The sequence below is a fragment of the Quercus robur genome, chromosome 9 (genome assembly GCF_932294415.1).
Source record: "Quercus robur chromosome 9, dhQueRobu3.1, whole genome shotgun sequence".
Taxonomy (NCBI): Eukaryota; Viridiplantae; Streptophyta; class Magnoliopsida; order Fagales; family Fagaceae; genus Quercus; species Quercus robur.
In genome coordinates this window covers 3,119,454-3,130,369 of record NC_065542.1, presented here as the reverse complement: position 1 = coordinate 3,130,369, position 10,916 = coordinate 3,119,454, and the positions used below count along the sequence as shown (strand labels likewise).

General features: G+C 31.9%; 1 long non-coding RNA gene across 1 annotated transcript; it reads left to right on the top strand.

Moving 5' to 3' along the window:
* Positions 1–4,198: 4,198 nt before the first annotated feature.
* LOC126700463 (uncharacterized) lies at positions 4,199–10,082 on the top strand. The gene is made up of 4 exons (XR_007647174.1): positions 4,199–4,407; positions 4,616–4,863; positions 8,971–9,111; positions 9,526–10,082. It is a non-coding gene; the product is annotated as an uncharacterized LOC126700463 (long non-coding RNA).
* Positions 10,083–10,916: the final 834 nt, after the last annotated feature.

The following is a 10,916-nucleotide window of genomic DNA, read 5'->3' as shown; positions in this document are numbered from 1 at the left end:
ATAAACTATCAAATGGCTCTAGCTGAGTAAATCTTATATACATTTTTTTAATCGTGGAGTTTGGACTTGTCCTTCTTTCTGACTTTGTGCATCGCCATGGCATGATTGGCACCAATGAGTAACGACAACTCTGTGAGAGAGTTCATGTGACGTTATAGAAATAGTCATTACTCTTTTTGTCGTGTAGTTTTTGTTCTTGGATGCACCAGTCAGCACCACCAAACCTCAGAACTGATTAAGAGTGACCATGCTGTTTTGTTCTATAGAATTTGTACTATTCTCTATCTTATCTGCTACTCAAAAAACAAAGACAAAAATTCAACCCTGACAAAAAAACTGAGTGAAATGCGACCTTCCCAAATTATCTTTAAAAAAAAAATCACAATCAATAAAAAAATTAATTAAAAAAAAAACACAATATAAAATCTATTTAGAAACGACCAGTAACTTCCCAACACTGCAAATCGGTATACTACTATTGACATAGACTGAAAGACATGAACTCTAAACAATGAAGGCATTTTGGTTGTGTTGTTTAAACAACGCAACACGTATTTTCATAATACTTTTCCACCTACATGTATTTTCACTACACTTAAACAACGTTATTAGAACAATATTACCAAACGGACCTTAATAGCAAGCAATCAAGAAAAATAATAAATTGTGTTAGAAATAAAGTTTGATCGGAATGTATAAACTTTGGGCAATGAAAAGGTTATTTGGGATGTGTAAAGTCTATAGGGGAGATGTATATCCATAAGTGTACTCATTATCCTATAAACTCTACAAGTATTCTAAGGTCCTATATATATGTGGGATTACTTTACTGTTATATATGATACACATCTAAGAGAGATCAAAAGAATTGTGGGTGATCACTTGAATATAAGAATTTATCAGTATATATTTCTTGTTTTTTTTACTTTGTTTTATATATATTTCCATCATTTCACAATAAATTGGTTTCTCAAAAAAAAAAATTTCACAATAAATTGGGTGATATAATAGAGATATGGTAGACAGAAACTCAAAAAGACTGTAACTTTGATTTTTTTAGGATTAGGGTAGGTAAAAGAAAATCAAAAAAAGATTAAATATAATAGTAAAGGCAATTCCAATCACGAAACTTCCTACAACTTTCCTTAACTCTCCAACTTAATCCTACTATAATAGTTTTCCTCTTCAATTATTGTCTCTCTATCTTTTTCTTTCTTTCTGAAACTGAGCACACTGATAGTTTTTTTTTTTTTTTTTTACCAACAATTGTTTGTTCAAGCCTATTCGTCTCCTTGACCTTGACAACATGGTCCGCATCCTCAAGGTCCTCCTTATTCTCTCATGCAATGTTTTGTGTGAATTCTCTGTTTTCTTTCTTCTTCTTCTTCTTTCTTTTGTTTTTTTTTTTTAAAAAAAAAAAAAAAAAAAAAAAACTATTTAGGGTTTGTTTGAAATTCACTTATTTTGCTGAAATTGAATTTTTTTTGCTGAAAGTACAGTAGATAAATGTAAAAGTTAGTTGAAATAGTACAATGTGATCCATGAATTGTATCAAAAAGTGCAATGAGACCCCATGAATAGTAGCAAAAATAATCTGAATAGTAAAATAAGTTAACAAAAATAATTTTTGCCAAAGTTTGTGTTTAAATTTCTATTTGGATGATGAGAAAGCAGAGGGAAAGGGGAGGAACATAAATATTTTTTCTTCGATTTTGTGTCTCATTTTTGTTTTATCTCTATACAATTTATACTTACCAATTGTGATTGGCAAATTACAAAAGTTTTTCTCTTATCATTATTTGAAAAAAGTTAACTGTAAGCATATTCGGGAATAGTTGTAAATCTCATATAATTTTTTTTTTTTTGTTGATGAAAATCTGATATATTTTGTATTGTTTTGGTAAAATTAAATGGATGCATCATTTTAGTTTTGATAAATTACTTATTTGGTTTTTAATTTTTACATTATGTGTCAATTTGGTCCTTAATTTTTAAGCTAATACTTATTAGAATACACATGAAATTTTAAATCGGGTTTATAAGACATTACATAACTAGAGTACAACTACAAAATGACGTAACTTTTATAATTGTAGACTGGGGTTATAAACAGCGGACACTAGACAAATACAACTTGTAGGAGCATTGGGCCTCGGAGCCCATTGTTTATGTATGTGTTCGGCCTAAGGCCCAAGCTGAGGACTAGAAACCGCCCAAGAAGGGTAAACGCTATCAAGGGAATCCGTGTCAGTGGATGACAAGGTCAGTTTTGGTGATAGGGGCACAAGAGGGTAGGCCAAGGACAAATGTCACCTCGGATAAACAAAGCCGAGGTCCGGACAGGTGGTCTGCCGTCTAGAGAGATGTTCCCAGAAGTTCTGTAGGCACGGATAAGCACTATAGAAACAAAATACAAAGGGAAGTCCTAAAATATCTAAGAAAAAAATTGCTACCACCGCATTTAAGGCTCTGCAGCTAACTTTCTGGCTATATTAATGTGGAAAGGACAACTGAATAAGGCTAGCTTGGTCGTTCCAACGCATAAAGGAGCTTGAGGGGGTGTCCGATGGGATAGATACTCAAGTAGAGGCTGTGATGACCAACAAGTGGAAGGCTAAGATTGTTTAAATGGGACTATATAATAGAGGAAACCCACCATATATGGGGGGATCGAAAAAATCAAGAGAGAAAGACTGTAGTAACTGAGAACCAAACTTGTAATCCAAATTAAGAACAATATATAAGAACGATTCTCCTCGGACCTTGCCGAGGACGGTTTTCTTCATCGTAACCTTGTCTATTTACACCTTCTTGTCATCTAAATCTACTATTGTGTTCGTCTGACTCATTAGAACCCAGTTTTCCAACCTATCATTTATAAATTCATTATTTTGGACTTGTTGGGCGTAAGTTCATTTATCTGTTGGGTTAGGGACCTAAATCTAGTCCTTACACAACCAATGTGGGATAAACATTATTTTATTTTTATTTTTTGTTGAGAAAACAATAATATTTATTAGAACACATACGAAAATAGTAATAATAGTGTTTTAAATTAAGTTTTTAATACATTACATAACCAGAGTACAACTACAAAAGGGCCTAACCTATTAAAAAAAATTTATTACCATAAAAAAAATTATCACAATCTATCAAATTTGGTCCTTAATTTCAAGTGTGTTAGATGGTATGTGTATTGCCATATCCATATGGAATAAAAAATTATATTAAAAAAAAAAAAAACCGTTTATGGTTTTGAAGCTGGGATTGTAAAATTCCCACAATAGTGTTATGGAAAAATTCAATATTTTCAATATCCCTTTAATTATAGCAAAATAACATGGGTACTAAAACGAATTTAATGTGGCTTTGGACAAAAAGAAAATTTTAATTCACATTTTCCGTTTAACTCACGAAAAACAATAGCACAAGGGACAAAGTACATATCACGGAAATTTAATGGAGAAACTGCTATATTCTAAAGTAAAAGGAACTAAGGTTTTTGTTAGTCAACCGATGCTTTCGGTGTTTTTCTAAATTTTTAAAAAACAAAAACTTTTTTTTTTTTTTTTTTGATGTTTCGAACTGAGATATGGGTTCAAATATCTTTTCCTCAACTATTGATTTTTTTTTTTAAACACTTTTATATTTCATGCTGAAAAGTTAAATTTGTACGAAAGTTTTTATTTTTTATTTTTTTATTTTATGGTTTATATATTCTGATAACAGCCTGCCTAAGTAATTGACAAAAAATAACGTGTCCATGTAATCAATAGTGGACACAAAGTGTCCATCATTTCTACCTGCACAAATAAGTATGTAGTGAAATTGAGTATAAAATTAGATGGGTTCCTATAATTTTATGAATAGTATTATAGGTAGTACAAGCTTTAATATATTGATTTTACTTACGAAATTGTTACAAATTAGAAATAGGCGATTTAAAATTCAGTAATAAAATGGTTGAAATCTTTGTAAACTTCATTAAGTAAAACTTGTAGTATTTTAGTATTTTCTTAATTTTATTATTTGAGTAGTTCTAGAAACATAATATATTGGCAACAAAACTCAGGTAATATTAGTTATAATCTAAACCCACCACTTTTTTTTTTTTTCACCAAAAAACAACTTACAATTTGTCGTGAAATTGCAGTAATATAACATTTCTCATATTGATCAGCTAAACTTCACTGGGTCATCGTTTTGCTAAAATTTCCTAGGAAGGAGCGGACACCTTGCACGCCTACTCCACTCTACTTAAAAACAAAAACGCAAAAAATACTTGTGTTGAGTCCCCACGCCTCTGCGTGAAATTACAGTGCCTATTCCTTAATCAAGGAGGGAATTAATGTTTCAAGAGGCTTTCTAGCTTTCACGATCAGTACTGCAATTCCATTTCACAAATAAGTAAGTTTTCACTTTTGCACACACCCATCTCATTTATTTCTCTCATATTATTCCCTCTTTGAAATGAAAAATACGCATCAAATGGTTTTCTTCTTCTCTAATTTATCTTTCCATTTAATTTTTTTTTCTTCAGTCTTAATTGATAGTACTTTTTTTTTAAAAAAAATTCTATTTTGTGTTTCAAGATTTACCGGTATATTTTCAGCAGCTTTCATGAGTACCCAAAAAGATTGGTCATCATGTCCTTCAACAGCAACATGGAAATATGACGCTTTCCTCAGTTTCAGAGGCAATTTTCTACAAAGTGGATCCATCTGATATACGGATACAAAGGAACACAGTTCGAGCCTTTGTTAAACATGAAATCCGTTTTAAGAAGAATCTAAAGGAGGTGCAAAGGTGGAAAGATGCTTTGAAAGAAGTTGCCAATATCTCTGGATGGCATTTACAAAATAGGTAATTTAATTTAACATATTTCTTTATTTAAAATGTTTCAAACAACTCTTCCTACAGCATTACGCATATGATTTTATTTTATTTTTGAGATAAGCATCAAGAATACTAATAACAGTACATCAAATTTTTATTTATAATACATCTAACAACAAGAATTAAGCATTTCTCCCAAAAATTTTGGAACTAATGAGTAGTCCAGCTCAATATAAGTTGATTTTTTATTATTTTTTTAAAATATTTAAATATCAATGAAAGAGTAAAAAATTCTGAGAATTGAATAAATTTGAAATTTTTATTATTTTAAACTAGGACAACAGTTTTTAATGTTACTAAAATATTGTTTATATGCATTTTAGAAACTTTGTGGACATTGTTATTGTAATTGTCACAATGCAACAAACTTTAGAATCACATCGTAGTTAGTGAATGTTCCTAAATTCAAACTATGAGGAGCTTGATCATAACTTACTTTTATGAGAAATTTATTTGGAAATGCAAAATTTCCTCTAATCTGATTAAACTATCTTCATTAGAAACCTATGATGCTTGTACCTATATGTTAATAGATGTGAAACCACCAACTATTTAAGATGCTCTCACAGGAGACAATCTTCATAGCTAAAAGCATTAAGTACCATTTTGTTTGTGTTAGGATCTTAGAGCGTTGGCTGATTCAATGTCAAATTTTGATGTATTTAAATCTTTCAATTTCATTGTATCTTGTATTTTGGGGGTTTTATTGGTATTGAGTTAGTGAGTGGAGGGAGGCATGTGCTGAAGTTGAAGCTGAAGTCTGCAGAATTCTGCTTCTCCAAAAATGAATGTGTCAAGCAAAAGTGTGGTACAAAATCAAGATTTGAAAAACCATTGCACAGAGAATTTGCCCCTTACTTCACTCGTACAAAAATTGATTACCTCTAAGTCATTGTCTTTCTTCTTACTCTTAGTTTTGTTGGTTGCTGCATCATCTTTTTTCCTTTCCTTTGGCATATGCTTGAACTTATGTTTGATTTAATTTTAAATTCTAAATAGTATATTGCTAGCTGCAGCTTGTCTTCATTATTGGCACTTATTACAACAAAAGAATCATTAAAGATTGTTGAACTTCTTGTCCTTTTTTCTTAATCAATTATATTTTTTCTTAAAGTTTTGCTGATTGCTGCACTATATTTTTTTCTTTCCTTTGGACACTTTTACTTAATTAAGTTTAACTTCAAAATATAATTTTACTAGCTGTGCTTTAGCTTCATTATTGGCACTTATTCCAGCTCTCATCTGGTCTGTTTCCTTGATCAAAAAACACATAGTAGTACACCTAGTTAATTTAATATGCGTATTATTAAATCTTATGGATTGGTTCAATTTGTAAAAGAATCATCCCCATTCTTGAAGCTACTCTTTTAATCCCAAAAAAAAGAAAAAGAAAAAATAGTTTTATAAAATAAACAATGATTAGGGTAATTTTGGTTCAGTGATTTGTGTTGGTTGCCCCATTGATGTAGGATTGTTGGACTTGCCCCATTGATGTACAATGTTGATGATATTTGGATATATCAAGAACTTGGTTGAATGATTTGGTCAATGATTTGCATATCCACATTAATTACTCATAAAAGTACGTTATGATCAAGCTCCTATTGTTTGAAATTTGAACATTCACTAACTGAGATTTGATTCTAAAGTTTGTTGTATTATGAGAATTACAGTAACGATGTCCTCAAACATGCTAATACAAATGATTTTAATAACTTTTATAATTGCTATCCTACATTAAAATAATAAAAATTTCAAAGAAAAAGAAACAAGGATAGAAAAATCAGCTGAACTCTTAAACAGATAAAGTGCATTTTCATTGGTTGAAGGTTATTACAAAACCATAGAAAATCTTCTATGAGGAAGCTAGATGCTATGTCTTTCCAAACTAATCATTCTAATTGTGATCTATACATGAACAAGAGTGCAGATTTTACCCTGCAATCTATTAGATCGAGTGAAAATCAGAAGCATACGTGCATGCACTTGTCTTCTCTCTTGGCCATGTGACAGTTTCTCCTACAACAAACTTTAGAATCAAATCTCAGTTAGTGAATGTTCAAATTTCAAACAATAGGAGCTTGATCATAACGTACTTTTATGAGTAATTAATGTGGATATGCAAATCATTGACCAAATCATTCAACCGAGTTCTTGATATATCCAAATATCATCAACATTGTACATAATTGATTGATCCATAGGCCATAGCATCAGTTATGTTTTTGGTAATTTGCTTAAGCTATCTTCATTAGGAACCTAAGCTTGTTCATAGATGTGCAGTAACCAACTATATAAAAAGCTCTCGCAAGAGACAATCTTCAAGGTAAAAAGCATTTGATTCCAATTTTATCTATTACCAAAACAATGCTATGAACAACTATATATTACTCGATTGTTGGACATGTTACGATGAATCAATGATCTACCATAATAGAGCATTGAATAGTAAGTATATTTGAATGGCCTTAGCCATGAAATCATGATACATGTTATTGTCTTATGTAATGCCTGTGTAGGAACATTGGTGAGACCTTAATAATATTGCAATCCCTTCTTTCTCTACTTTTTGTTGCTAGATATTCCTCCCCCCCCGGTTTCCTTATTCTTTTAAAACATTTAGGAGTTTCATAATTTTTTTTTTTAATTTTATATATATATATATATATATATCAGTGTAGTTTGAAAGAAAATGGGTGCTGCGACATGAATTTCCTCATTAATCTATAATATTAACAGTTTAAATTTCTTTTAACATGTAGCGGCTCTTTGATTATGTAAGTTTTTACCATAAGACTTTTGTGCTTTTGCCTCTTGATGTACTTGAAATTTCTCCACCTTTTTAAAAACTTCTGCTCTGAATTAAATTATTCATTGCAAGTTGTCCATGCCAATTTCAGATCATGAGCAGGCAAAGCTGACTGTGCCTATTTCACATGATGAAACAAACCAAGAGACCTATCTCCAAATCGTAACTTAATTAGGTTATAGCCTGTCAAAGAGACTCAAGTAGAATTAGAAGTAAAAGACAACAGTAGACAGTAGAGAATTCTGCCCATACAGCAGACTTAACTATAAATTGCTAATCATATCATCTGGTGCGTAAGCAACTGTGCTGACAAGGTTGAAAATTGGAGAAGGTAGTGATGCAGAAGACGCAAAAAGATTATTATTTAGTATTATTTATGTTTGCAAGTCAATTGTATTTTTATGTTTTAGGTCCTAGTAGTTTATTAGGCTATTAGTATTTTAATTTGGAAATAAGGTTATTTTTGTAATAAGACAATTAGGGTTTCCTAGCCAATTAGAACTAGGGTTTAACAATCCTTTATAAGCAACCTATTGTACTCCTTGAGAAGATATTTGATATTTTGATAAATGAAAAAATGGTCATTTAGTCTCTTTTGGTCTGATGCTGACTCCAGGTCCACGCTAGGTGTTGACTCTTAGTGGTTTTCCCGCTTGATGTTGACTCCAAGCAAGGCCTAGGTACTGACTTCTAGGTCATATCCCTTTATTTTATTGTTATTTCAATTTTGTTCTGGTTGTCCTGCGTCAAGTAGTCTACTTGGATTGGTAAGGCTTCTTGTTCTAGTTTTTACCGTTGTTTTATTATATCTAGAATTTAAGTTCTCTCAAAAACTTTCTAATTAGTTTTGTTATTTAGACTGATGCATTATGTTTCATAGTGGCAAGATGCTACGCTTTAATAATCCAAGCAAGGCCTAGGTGCTGACTTCTAGGTCATATCCCTTTATTTTATTGTTATTTCAATTTTGTTCTGGTTGTCCTGCGTCAGGTAGCCTACTTGGATTGGTAAGGCTTCTTGTTCTAGTTTTTACCGTTGTTTTATTATATCTAGAATTTAAGTTCTCTCAAAAACTTTCTAATTAGTTTTGTTATTTAGACTGATGCATTATGTTTCATAGTGGCAAGATGCTACGCTTTAATAATCATTCTTTTTTGAAGTATTTCCATTTTTTTGTATTATATTTTGGGATATCCTTAAGGAAGTCGAAACAATCTGCTTCTGTTAATAAGTATTTGAAGTTAGCTTCTTTGACTTGGAAACAGGACCTGGTTAGGGAGCTATACTCTCCTGAAGTGGCTGCTCAAATTTCAACTGATACACTGATATGGCCTCATGTAACACATGGACGATATTTGATCAAAATAGCCTACCAATTGCTGCATGTGTTGGAAGTAAGGGATCAGGTAATGGATTCTCATCAGAGTTTCATGGCTCTTAGATGGAGAAATATGCGGAGCTTGTAGCTTTCTTTGAATATGTGTTTTTGTGTGGAAGTGTTGGCAAGAGTACATGGCCATTAAAACAGATTAGTGGAAATGAAACATAGTGGATTGTACTAAGTGTGCTTTGATTATTTATTGCCAAAGTGCAGTCTTGCTCGGTATGTATGGTTTGGGTCAGATTTGACCCATAGAACCAATTTCATTTTGTCCTTCCTCTTTGAAGCAATGGGTTGCTCAATAGATGGAGGATCCAGAATTTCATAAACTAGAATATTCTCTAGATTGTTTTTCATAATCTCTGCAATAAAGTGAAGTTTACAAGTGCAAAACAGTCTGCTTATGAAGTGCTAATGCTCTAAATCTTTTGTTTTGCAGGTATTCAAAAGCCTATGATATACAAGTGGTGGATCAAAGTAACTGCTGGAGAGTGAGTACCAGCACTAGTGTATCTAGTTGTGGAGGAGTTACTAACAGTTGAGGAGCACTAGCAGAGAGATTGCAAATGGATTGGTTTTGTCCCTATGCAGCAAAATCAAGTTTTGGCAGGAATAATTATTGTAGTCTGTTGTAGTTACTGCCATTTGAAACTGAATGGAAGCTCAATCCCTGACCGTTCAAAGTGCATTAACAAAGGCTGATTGAAGACCACCAGTGCATGGAAGTTGGAAAACGCTAGTGGTTCATATATGCTGTGCTTGGGGGAGTCACTGCAAAGGCAATGGCCCTGCTACTCTCGCTTCAAAGTCTTATGAACATCTTTTGGGGCTTGTAACTTTACTACCAGCCAACTCTTACTGCATTTTTGTACCAAAAAACCAAAGGCAGAAAAAAGGCTATCTTTGCACCTTTTTTGGACTAATTTATGTCAAACGTCTGCATGCAATTTATTAACATTTTAAGATAGGAATTAAAATTTCTCGTACTTGTTCAAAGTTTTGGTATACTTTGATTGTTGTTTTTATTTTCTCCCACAATGCAAAATATTATATTTTTTCTTGACAGCATTTGTGTCTTATAAGTGGCATTAAAGAAATTTCCAATAGAAAAACTTGGCTCAAATTGGTTAAGAGGTTGCTGATGAGAAGATAAATAAATTAAGAATACCTTCTCTTTTTTGGTAATGGAAGGAAGAAAATTGCATAATGAATTCAAATTTAAGAAGATCTAGTCTTTTCGGGCATATAATAATGAATTTCTACTCTACAACATTGGTTTCAACCAGGGCTAGACGCAACATATATAGTGGTAGAGAATTCAATTACACACAAGCATGATAGGAAAGTTCATTAGTGACTGCCTTTTTTCTTTAATCTTTCTTTTTTAGCGAACACAACGAGCTTTCTCTTCCTGTCCTATCCCAAGCGATTTCTGGGCATTTGCAATACCTTTTGGATCTGCAATGCTACACATCAAATAAACTATATTATGAATCCAATATCAGCTAGTCTGTTACAGTCATCAATACATTAATGGAAGGAAAAATGTCAAAGGTTTGATCACATGACCTAATCCTCAATGAACTTGGATGCAATCATATGTCCAAGATTAAATATTGATTGAGAGGTTCAGGTGCAATGTCAGCCAATTCTGAGCTTAAAAGTTTTACAAGGTAAAATACTTGATTGGACATTGAGAATCTCTATAAACCAATTATATTTTAATATCTATTTAGTAATTTGCTGGTCATATATTTAATTGAGATATAGACAGACAAATAACTATCTCCCTGAATTTATATTTCTGTCCAAAAAGATGTAGGAATCAAA